A 9,830-nucleotide genomic window follows, 5' to 3' on the forward strand; every position below is an offset into this window, starting at 1 on the left:
TATAAACTTAGATATACCTAATTTATATATTTTTTTATATAATAGATATATATTATATAGTATTTAGATATATCTTGTAGATATTATAATATATATATATAATAATATATATATTATTATATAAAATATAATAATATTAATTATAATTATATTACATAAAGGTATAATACACGCACACAATTTTATATTTTATATATATATATATATATATATATATATATATATATATATAATATATTGCTACTTTCAAAATGCATATATGTCCTCTGTGACTGTATAAAATGTTAGAATTGAATTTTGCTAAATTTTTTCAGATTCTAGATAGCTTAGAGATAGGATGTTTTAAAATGTGTGTTCAGATTTCGTATAACATAATGTAAAAGAATATATATATAACGTAGAATGTAAAAAGAGAGAGATATTCTTTGTCCGTTCGAAACTACGATTGTTTCTCTATTATGCCAGCACTGTGAGATTAGAGAAACTGCGAGATCTCTGTTTGCTTTCCTAATCTGTCAACACGTTTGATAAGCGATCGAATCGAGTCTTCGCGTTGTTATAAAAACATGTCAAGTCTTAATTATCGCTCAGCCTCCGTTTCGATTGGGTACGTGTCTGTTGAGCAGACTGGACTCATACGTGTATGTCTTTGCGGAGTCCCACGTGCAGATTACACATTTTGTGAATAAAGTTGAGTAAGATTTCGAAGCTTCTGGAAGCATTAATGTCTCAAAACGTTTTGTCATCTCCCCTGTCCAGTTTCCGCAAAGGAAGAGAATTCATTATATCTTAGAACCACGAGGCGTTCAGATCTCTCTCTCTCTCTCTCCCTCGACATCCTTGAGATTATATTAACGTAACGTAAATTGGTCACTCGTAACTTGAGAATTTCATATTTGATATTTCTTAGAGTTTATTTACTGTTAAATAGTGTTTTTGTGGAATCTGAACAAACATTGTTGTTGTAATGGCGCCTGGTTTTTGGTGAAGTGAAACAAGACTGCGGCAAAGAAAGAAGTTGGTATACCAAAAAGGTAAAGTGTGTTATATTTTTATTAGTTGCAACTAATATCTAATGGTTATGATGGTTTGGTTAACTAATAACTGATAGGAACAGTGGTTTGGTAAAAACTGATGGTTACAATGTTTTGAGTGAAAAGATTTACACTTTTACGCATTGCAAATTTTTTGTGATTTGTGATTGTTTCATTTTGGGCATTTTTCATTTTCTTATTGAAGTGTGCCTTTTTATTTTATATTTTCATTTGCATTCACAGTTTAATTGACTTAATTATTTTCATTGCTTAATCGTTGCACATTTAATTAAATTTAACACTTGTGAATTAATTTGCATTTACTTAGAATTCTTTTCAAGTTTTATTATTGTTTAGCACGTGTGAATTAATTTCTAATTTTCAATTATTGCCTAACACTTTGGAATTTTGATTGAATTAATTTTCTTGAATTTTGTGATAAATTAATTTTGATTTAATTTTACTTAATTTAATTCAAGAATCAATTAAACTTCACTTTGTTTTCAAGTAACAGTAATTTTCCCTGATATTGTGAATTTCACTTATAAAACTTTGAGTCTAATAATAAATTTTTGTATTTAAAATTTTTATAAGTATTTCATTTCTAACCAGTATACTTGCATTTAATTTTGATTATATTGATGATAGGTAGAAACATAGAGTGGTAATTGATCGGCTTTCCTTCAATTTACTTGAAATGACTTAGAACCAGGGAAGTACTTAGACTTCTGAAATCAGGGAAATACTTAGACTTTTAAAGTTGTTGATGGAGTGATGCCCTTTGATTAATTTAATTACTTACAAGATTACCTCACACCTGTTTTGATGAACTTAGTCTGATTTTCTGCAATACTGGTAAGTTGTTAAGGGATCACTGTTGCCTTTAGAGTATTCAGTCATTTAATACCTATGATGAGGGTTCAGACGTCTTGCTTTTGTGAGGTAACAGTGAATGAATGGTAAGTGTAGTAACCAGATACTTGGCACTTCGTAACAATATATTAAAGATATATATTATATATATATTTAATATATATAGATATATATATATATATATATATATATATATATATATATATATATAGTATATATATATATATATATATATATATATATATGTGTGTGTGTGTGTGTGTGTGTGTGTGTGTGTGTGGGTGTGTGTGTGTATGTATATAGTATATATATATATATATATATCTATATATATATACATACATACATCCCTACATACAATACATTACATACATCCATACATACCTACATACATACATACATACATACATACATACATACATACATACATACATACATATACATAATGGAGCTATGGAAAGACATTTCGTATCGCTTGATACATTTTCCAGGCTGAAATAGTGATTAGAAATAGTCAGTATTTGCGTATAAAAAGTTAGAGGTATACTCACGCTATATACTTATTAACACCACATTAGCAGTAAAAGACAGAACAGGTGGAAAAAACCAAAAGCAGAGGCAAGAAGCACCAAACACCTATACCCTCGATGGTACCGTAAAGCAGACTAATTAGAAATGCAGGATACGAGAGAGAGAAGAGAGGAGGGCTGGTCGAGCACAGAACCAAGGGTTAAAAACAAGAGCAAACTATGCAATGTACAGTTGAGTTGATGCTGACCAGAGACTGAAGGCAGGGACAGTCAATTTGATCATTAAAGATTCGAGGGCGGTTAGTTCCTCCTTACTTCGCGTTCTTCCCACAGTACTAAAGTCGTTGACGTCTATGTGTGTTTTGCAAGTCTTGCTATGGTTACTCACATTCGACTGATCAGGATTAGATAGTCGACTGCCTGTTGTATAGCTAATCTCTCAGTGAGAGGAGATTCGGATCTTTAAAAGCCTCCTGGTACATACGTTATGTCTACTGTCTGAGTGTCTGCTCCCGCCTTTGTAATATCTCTCTATCTATATAGATAAATGGCAAGGAAGAACGTTTAATCCAGTAGTATCGCCTAGACTTTCCATAATTCTGACTTCCGAGATTAATTCTAAAATTTCAGTCGTAGCGAAGAGTACGGTACAGTACACGTTTAAGTAGTATAGGTACGATCTTCCAAGAAGATGGATTACGAATCGTTGCGCTGCAATACTGGGTTCAACCAATTTTTTTTTCTAATGCAGAGGCCGATAGGACGGCAGCCCAATGCCAATAAACAAAAATAAACAGAGGAAATAAGAAAAGACGGAAGAAGAGCAGGGTATAGCCTTCAAAGAGAAATCAAAAGTCGCAGAATCGTGCAATCCGAGAATTACTATTTTCCGTAAGGAAGAAGTCGCTGGACAGGTATAACGAAGATACCTTTCCGGGAATCGCGAGTGCCTACCTATTCCAGGATTTCTGTCGATACGTCAGTGTGGTTTTATGACTGATGGTTGGTAGACAATACAATGGAGGGAGTTGTTTTTTCTTCGATTTCAGTCAGTCATTTTCGTAAATATTGTATCGTTATTTCAATGTCGATGATCACAACTGTCCTCATTATAGTTTGTAACAGTCAATCATAATTCGTTTAAGTTTGCGAATAAAATTTTGCGCTGGTCGGAATGATATAGGGTGTTGAATTTGAAATTCCAATTTCAAAGGGAACGCGCTTCCAGTATCTACTGAACTACATTATTGCCTCAGGGATCATTTAAACAGATCAGCCCGCAGATTGATGTGCCTTGTTCATGTGAGGCAGTCATAGATCGTGTTCATTCTGGTGATAAACTCTGTTTGTATGGGAAACACAAGAAGTATTCTTCAAGTGACGGTTCACTGATGGATGGGACAAGTTTTTTTATGAACGTCTCTGTAGCCCCGAAACCATCAACAACTTAACTATGACATTTTCTAATTTATTGATGACTGAACTTATCTTATAAATCTTCCCTCGGAATCCTGTTCAGTAACGTCGAAAAGGCTGAGTTCAGGTGAAGTATTCAACATTTGAGTTAAGGATATCTGTGCTAGGGATATGCTCGTCGTCATTAGGATCTCGTCAGTTTTGACCTGAAAACTATAACGACTGTCGTGAAAAGAAACAGTACCGAAATGCGTTAGTTTTAAGGTCCACGAGTTTCGGCAGGTGACTGGACGTTCAAGAAGAGAGCGAGAATTCTTTCGATAGCAAAAGAAGAGAGCCAAATTATATACTTTGAAGAGAGCTTTGTCCATTGCTATATTGGGTCGCTGTTTCCTATTTGCGTTCTCCACCTCCCTCTATCCAATTCATCCTGACTTCGTAAACCTTTCTTCCTCGTGCCATTTGCTGTTTTATCCTTCCATCTGAACTTTGGCCTTCCCCTTCTTGTCCTTCTCTCCACCCCCTTTCGTTCCTTTTACTGTACCTCCTTTCATATTTTCTTTCTTCCATCTTACTTCCGACCCTCACCTAACAATAGATTCAAAGCACAACTGCGAAGTTTTTCTCGTGTTACACCTTTCAAGCCTTTTACTGTCAATTTCCGTTTCATCGCTGATTGCTCTCATAGGTCCCAGTGCTTGGCCTTTGGCCTAAATTCTTTATTCAATTCAATCCTTCCCTCCACCTCCATGCTCATACATATACTATATGTTATATATAAACTATGTCATACAATAACGTAAGTGCTCATGTGTGGGTGGGTGGTTGTTGTGTAACATCCTATATGACCTTCCCAACGAAAAAGAAATTGTGGCATCGTTTCGTTTATCAGTGACTGATGCGATCAGGCACACTAGCTTTAATTACTTCGTTTAGTCCTGACTGTCCCAAGTCCCGGTTCTGAAGGCCGCTGTGTTATCTTCCTTGTGAAAGCAGTTGTGTAGTGTGTAGCTCACAAAAAGTCTTCCTAACTTTGAAAATGAAGCTCTAGAACTAAATCAAGAATGAAAGAAAACATTTTTTAGGATAAGTTTAATATAACAACGAATGCATGACACCTATCGTTACAAGAAAGGACACATTAAAAAAAAACTTTAGTAATTTATAATTTTTGTGACATTTATTATTTTTGCAACATCCTTCGTCACTTCAGTAGCAGTTTCGATCATTGTGATATCGTGGAAGTTTGGTTAAAAAGATTTCAAAATTAGCAGAACTAACATTGGAGAAAGTATGAGAATACATCATTATCCTAATACAAAACAGTTAAGTTTATCAAGTAGAAGTACTGCTTTAGAAAACACAGCTAGGTTCCTTTTAGCATTGATCATCTTAGGTCAACAGAGTGCGAAGTAGGATTAAAACCAACGAGGAAGCTATTTCCTTAAGAGTAATGTTTTCTTGAATAGATGACATAAAAGCGGAGAAGCAGTTGGGCTCGTATATCAGAAGAGACAGTATAAGTTACTTGGCGCACTATAAGAGAGAGACAGTATAAGTTACTTGGCGCACAAAAAAAAAAAAAAAAAAAAAAAAAAAAAAAAAAAAAAAAAAAGAGAGAGAGAGACAATTTGTCTTTTAGCTTTAGAGAGATTTAGAGTTTTGAGAGAGAGAGAGAGAGAGAGAGAGAGAGAGAGAGTGAGTGTATGAACAGATGTCAAAACTGCATCTCGTGATAGTTCACCTCACAGATGTTGACCAGTATATTTTACAATGCTCTGCTCCACTATAGAAACTTGAACATCGTTTGTGCACTGATTTACTATAGACGATGGAATTTCTTCAGAATGTTGAGCATTAATTTTAATTTTATCTTTAACTTTTATAGCATCAATATGCGCACTGTCTTGCTGATGTGAATGCTCTGTAGCTTTGCAAATTGTTTCACTGTGCTTTATTGCTCTGCCGTTACAATAATATCTTTTTTCACATTTCCAGTAAATTCGTTCATTTATCACTTTATCGATCACGTATGCATAGGCTTCGTGTAGCAGTTTCTTTCCACCCATTTGAGTTTTGATTATTTCCATTATGGAGGGTTTGGTAGAATTGAAATTTGAATTGAAACGTTTGAATCTCGAAGGAAGTTAACTGGTGAGTGAAGCTCTAACAGAATGCATACTGTATATATGTAAAGGATATATCTATGTAAACAATGTTGTATAGCTAAAGGTTGATAAGTAATTTCAGTCGTTAGACAATTTGGTACTTTATTCTCTCTTTCTCTCTCTCTAGAATTGATAACAACTAATTTCAGTCATTAAAGGATATATCAGTGTAAACAATGTTATATAGCTAAAGGTTGATAACAAGTAATTTCAGCCGTTAGACAATTTGGTACTTTATTCTCTCTTTCTCTCTCTCTGTAGAATGGGTAACAACTAATTTCAATCATTAGACAATTTGGTACTTTATTCTCTCACTCTCTATCTTCGACTTTGTCATTTCGACACATTGTCTATTCGACACATTGTCAGTTCGACACATTTTCTGTTCCACACATTGTCCGTTCGACAATTTGTCCGTTCGACACTTTGTCCATTCGACACTTTGTCCTTCGACACTCTGTCTTTCGACACTCTGACCTAATACCGATAAACCAATCCTCACCATTAACTAGGTAAGTTTGCATCTTCCAACACCTGATGTTCTAGATCCAGGCCCTTGACAGGAACACATGCGCAGCACCAAACGCCTCCCCGGAATTTATGTTTTGACTTCATTAAAAGAAATAGTTTTTATTCAAAAAGGTAATTGATGTTGTATAATGAACCATGAACCGACGCCATATCCGCAATGTATAGACACCCTAATGCAACAGCTACGCTTTTTAAACGGCACACTGGATCTTATTGTAATAATCAGTCGTATTCAGTTTTGGATTGAGCACAAAGTAGAAATGAGAACATGAAACCAGCAAGGATAGGAACCCCGTGGAAATAATAGATATAAAACATTATTGAATTGAGTATCCGCCAACTTCATCGATGTGTGGAAATGAAAGAAAATGACTTGATCTAATGTAGACGATTTATTTATTCACTGACAGCACTGGGGACGTGTTAAGAAACTCAGGACGGTAGGAGTGGAGGTGGGGATTATCAAGGCTGAGTCCGGTAAAAGGTGCATGAAACAGCGTAAATTTAGGGACGTGAGGACATCTGTGAGATTAATTCCGATATCTGAAATGAGATAAATATGTTATTTTTACCTATAAAAAACCTAATTTTGATGGAGATTTTCAATTGATATAAAAGATCATAAAATTAAGTATCGGTTCCTTGGCAAGTGATATTATTACATTTATGATTGCCGAACGAACTTACTCAACTGTTAGTCGAGGTAAAAGGTGAACGCAGAAGGCTTTACTCGACCAACTTTTTTATTTCTCTCTTTTACTGTCTCAAGACAGCATCTTGAGAACTTTCGTCTGGAATACTCCGTCATATCATGGAGTGCGAAAAATACTTCATTTGAGTTTAAGTTTATACTGATCTACAAAGGATGCTTGAGATAGATCAAAAGTAATTTTTACGGGAATCAAAAGTATGACTTGTATACGTCCTTAAAAGATCAATTACTATTGGAGTAGTGTGAGATTGTAAAAAAATGAGAAAATTTTGTAGTTAGTCTGCCTCACTGTATTATCAATGCAGAAATTGTGGCTTTATATTTACTTAGTGGTGTTACACGTTGGCGTCATTTCAGATTTTTTCTTAGGTGGGACGGACGGCAAAGATTTAGATGTTACATGGTGGGTGGGGTGGAATTTTGGGAAATTTGTGCGCATTTTGAAGATTCACCTTTGAGTGAATCTTATTATTATTATTATTATTATTATTATTATTATTATTATTATTATTATTATTATTATTATTATTATTATTATTATTATTATATTTCAAAGGTTAGGGGGCCAAACCAAATCTTGGGGACCCCAGTGTCTTGAGGGGCAAGTGCCCCCAACCCCAGAGGCACTCAACCCGCCATTGAAGTCCCTGGTGGTGCAACTACCGCACTTATGTAAATGACAATCGTTCTGAGCTATAAATACCTAAATCACGTGTTGTTTGGAAGAAGGAATGTACATTTTCAAGGTTTGAACTTTTAGGAGAACCTGAAGCATTGGGTGAAATGATTTTATCAGTAACCCTTTTGTTCTGTCATCGGTCTCTTTGACTCAAAGCAGTTTTCCCTTAGTCCTTATCTAATATTTTAAAAGATTGAAGGCATGGGCGCCCGCGGAATGTTTTCCAATCCAAGAGGGTGCAAATTATATATTATATATATATATATATATATATATATGTATATATATATATAGTACTAGATATATATATATATATATAATATAATATATATATTATATATATATATATATATATATATATATATATTTATACGTATAGTACACACACACACACACACACACACACACACACACACACACACATATATATATATATATATATATATATATATATATATATATATATATATATATATATATATATCTTATGCAGTGGAACTGCAATATGCCAATAATTTACGTGAAGCAAGATGCGATAAAGAAAAAATACGTTACATTTACTTTTTTCAATAGTTCCATATACTGTTCAGCTGAATTAAAATATTTCTGGACAGAACAACGGCAGTTAGCTTTATACTACATACAAATATTATGCAATACATAATAATACCTTTACTTTACTTAAACTGAAAAAAACGCAAAGGATGTAGTTGGATTATATATATATATTATATTATATATATATATATATATATATATATATATATATATATTATTCTGCAGGATTTCAGGGGGTGGGGGCAAGTGCCACCTCTTGCCCCTATGTGCGGGCGCCCATGATTTAAGGTTTATGGTCCTTGACTTCTAACTTTAGTAAAAGTTACCGTATGTAGGTAGTTTAAAGTTTGGGAGAATTTTTCCCAACGTTCAATGCCACAAAAATAGTAACTTCTGACCTGTTAAAACTGACCAATCGTTCATTTTTACTATACGTATTTGTAGTTATTCAGCGATTGCGGAAAAGCTTTACGATTAGTGAAGTCACTCATCATTTTCTACATATACGTTTTCTTTCCCACTTAGTGTACATTCATAGAAAATGGAATGTGTTATGTATAACTGGGGACTCAATAAAAGATTGTTCAATAAATCTTTCATAGGAAATTTCCTCAACCATACATAAGAAAGTCTTTCGGTCATGGTAAAATTGATATATTTGATGTATAAAGCTTCATAGAATGCAAAGGCTAGTAAATGGCAAAATGAGGTAAAGAAAATTCAGGAATCATACAGCCTGAATGATCACTTAGTCATTGTTGGACACAGATGATACATTAGGCTTTCTTTCATGTTCCATTATGTTAACGTAATCAACATTTATTCGGTAAGATTTTACCTCAAATCGTTATCGCATTCCAAAATCTAAAATGCCTTACTGGATCATTCCTTCATTTTTTTTCCAGCACTCCCGCCTAAACTGACCTGGGTGTCAGGGCCGTACCTGACAACCTCACCCCACATCCCCTTCCACCACCATCCCATCAAACCTAACTTAGGACACTGTAAGTTAAAATGATAAGATTGTGATAAATCCTGACCGTAGCTTATCAAACCTAAGGCTGCCAAAGCATATAGCTGGGAGCTTCACCTCCTTGGACCCTTCCTCCTAACTTAACCTAGTGAACCAATTCCTCACCTGACCAACCACGGACTGAAGAGAAAGACAATAATCACTTCTGTATTGCTTCCTATTTAATGCAGACAGCTGGGTCAGCCATTAACATTGTTGGACTGCGGAACAGTGTCCATTAGGAAGTTGTACAAGTGGAACCTCAAAACTTCAAGCAAAGATGCAATGCAATGCACTGGAACATTAGTGATAATGTT

The sequence above is a fragment of the Macrobrachium nipponense genome, chromosome 6, assembly GCF_015104395.2.
Source record: "Macrobrachium nipponense isolate FS-2020 chromosome 6, ASM1510439v2, whole genome shotgun sequence".
NCBI classification, from domain to species: domain Eukaryota; kingdom Metazoa; phylum Arthropoda; class Malacostraca; order Decapoda; family Palaemonidae; genus Macrobrachium; species Macrobrachium nipponense.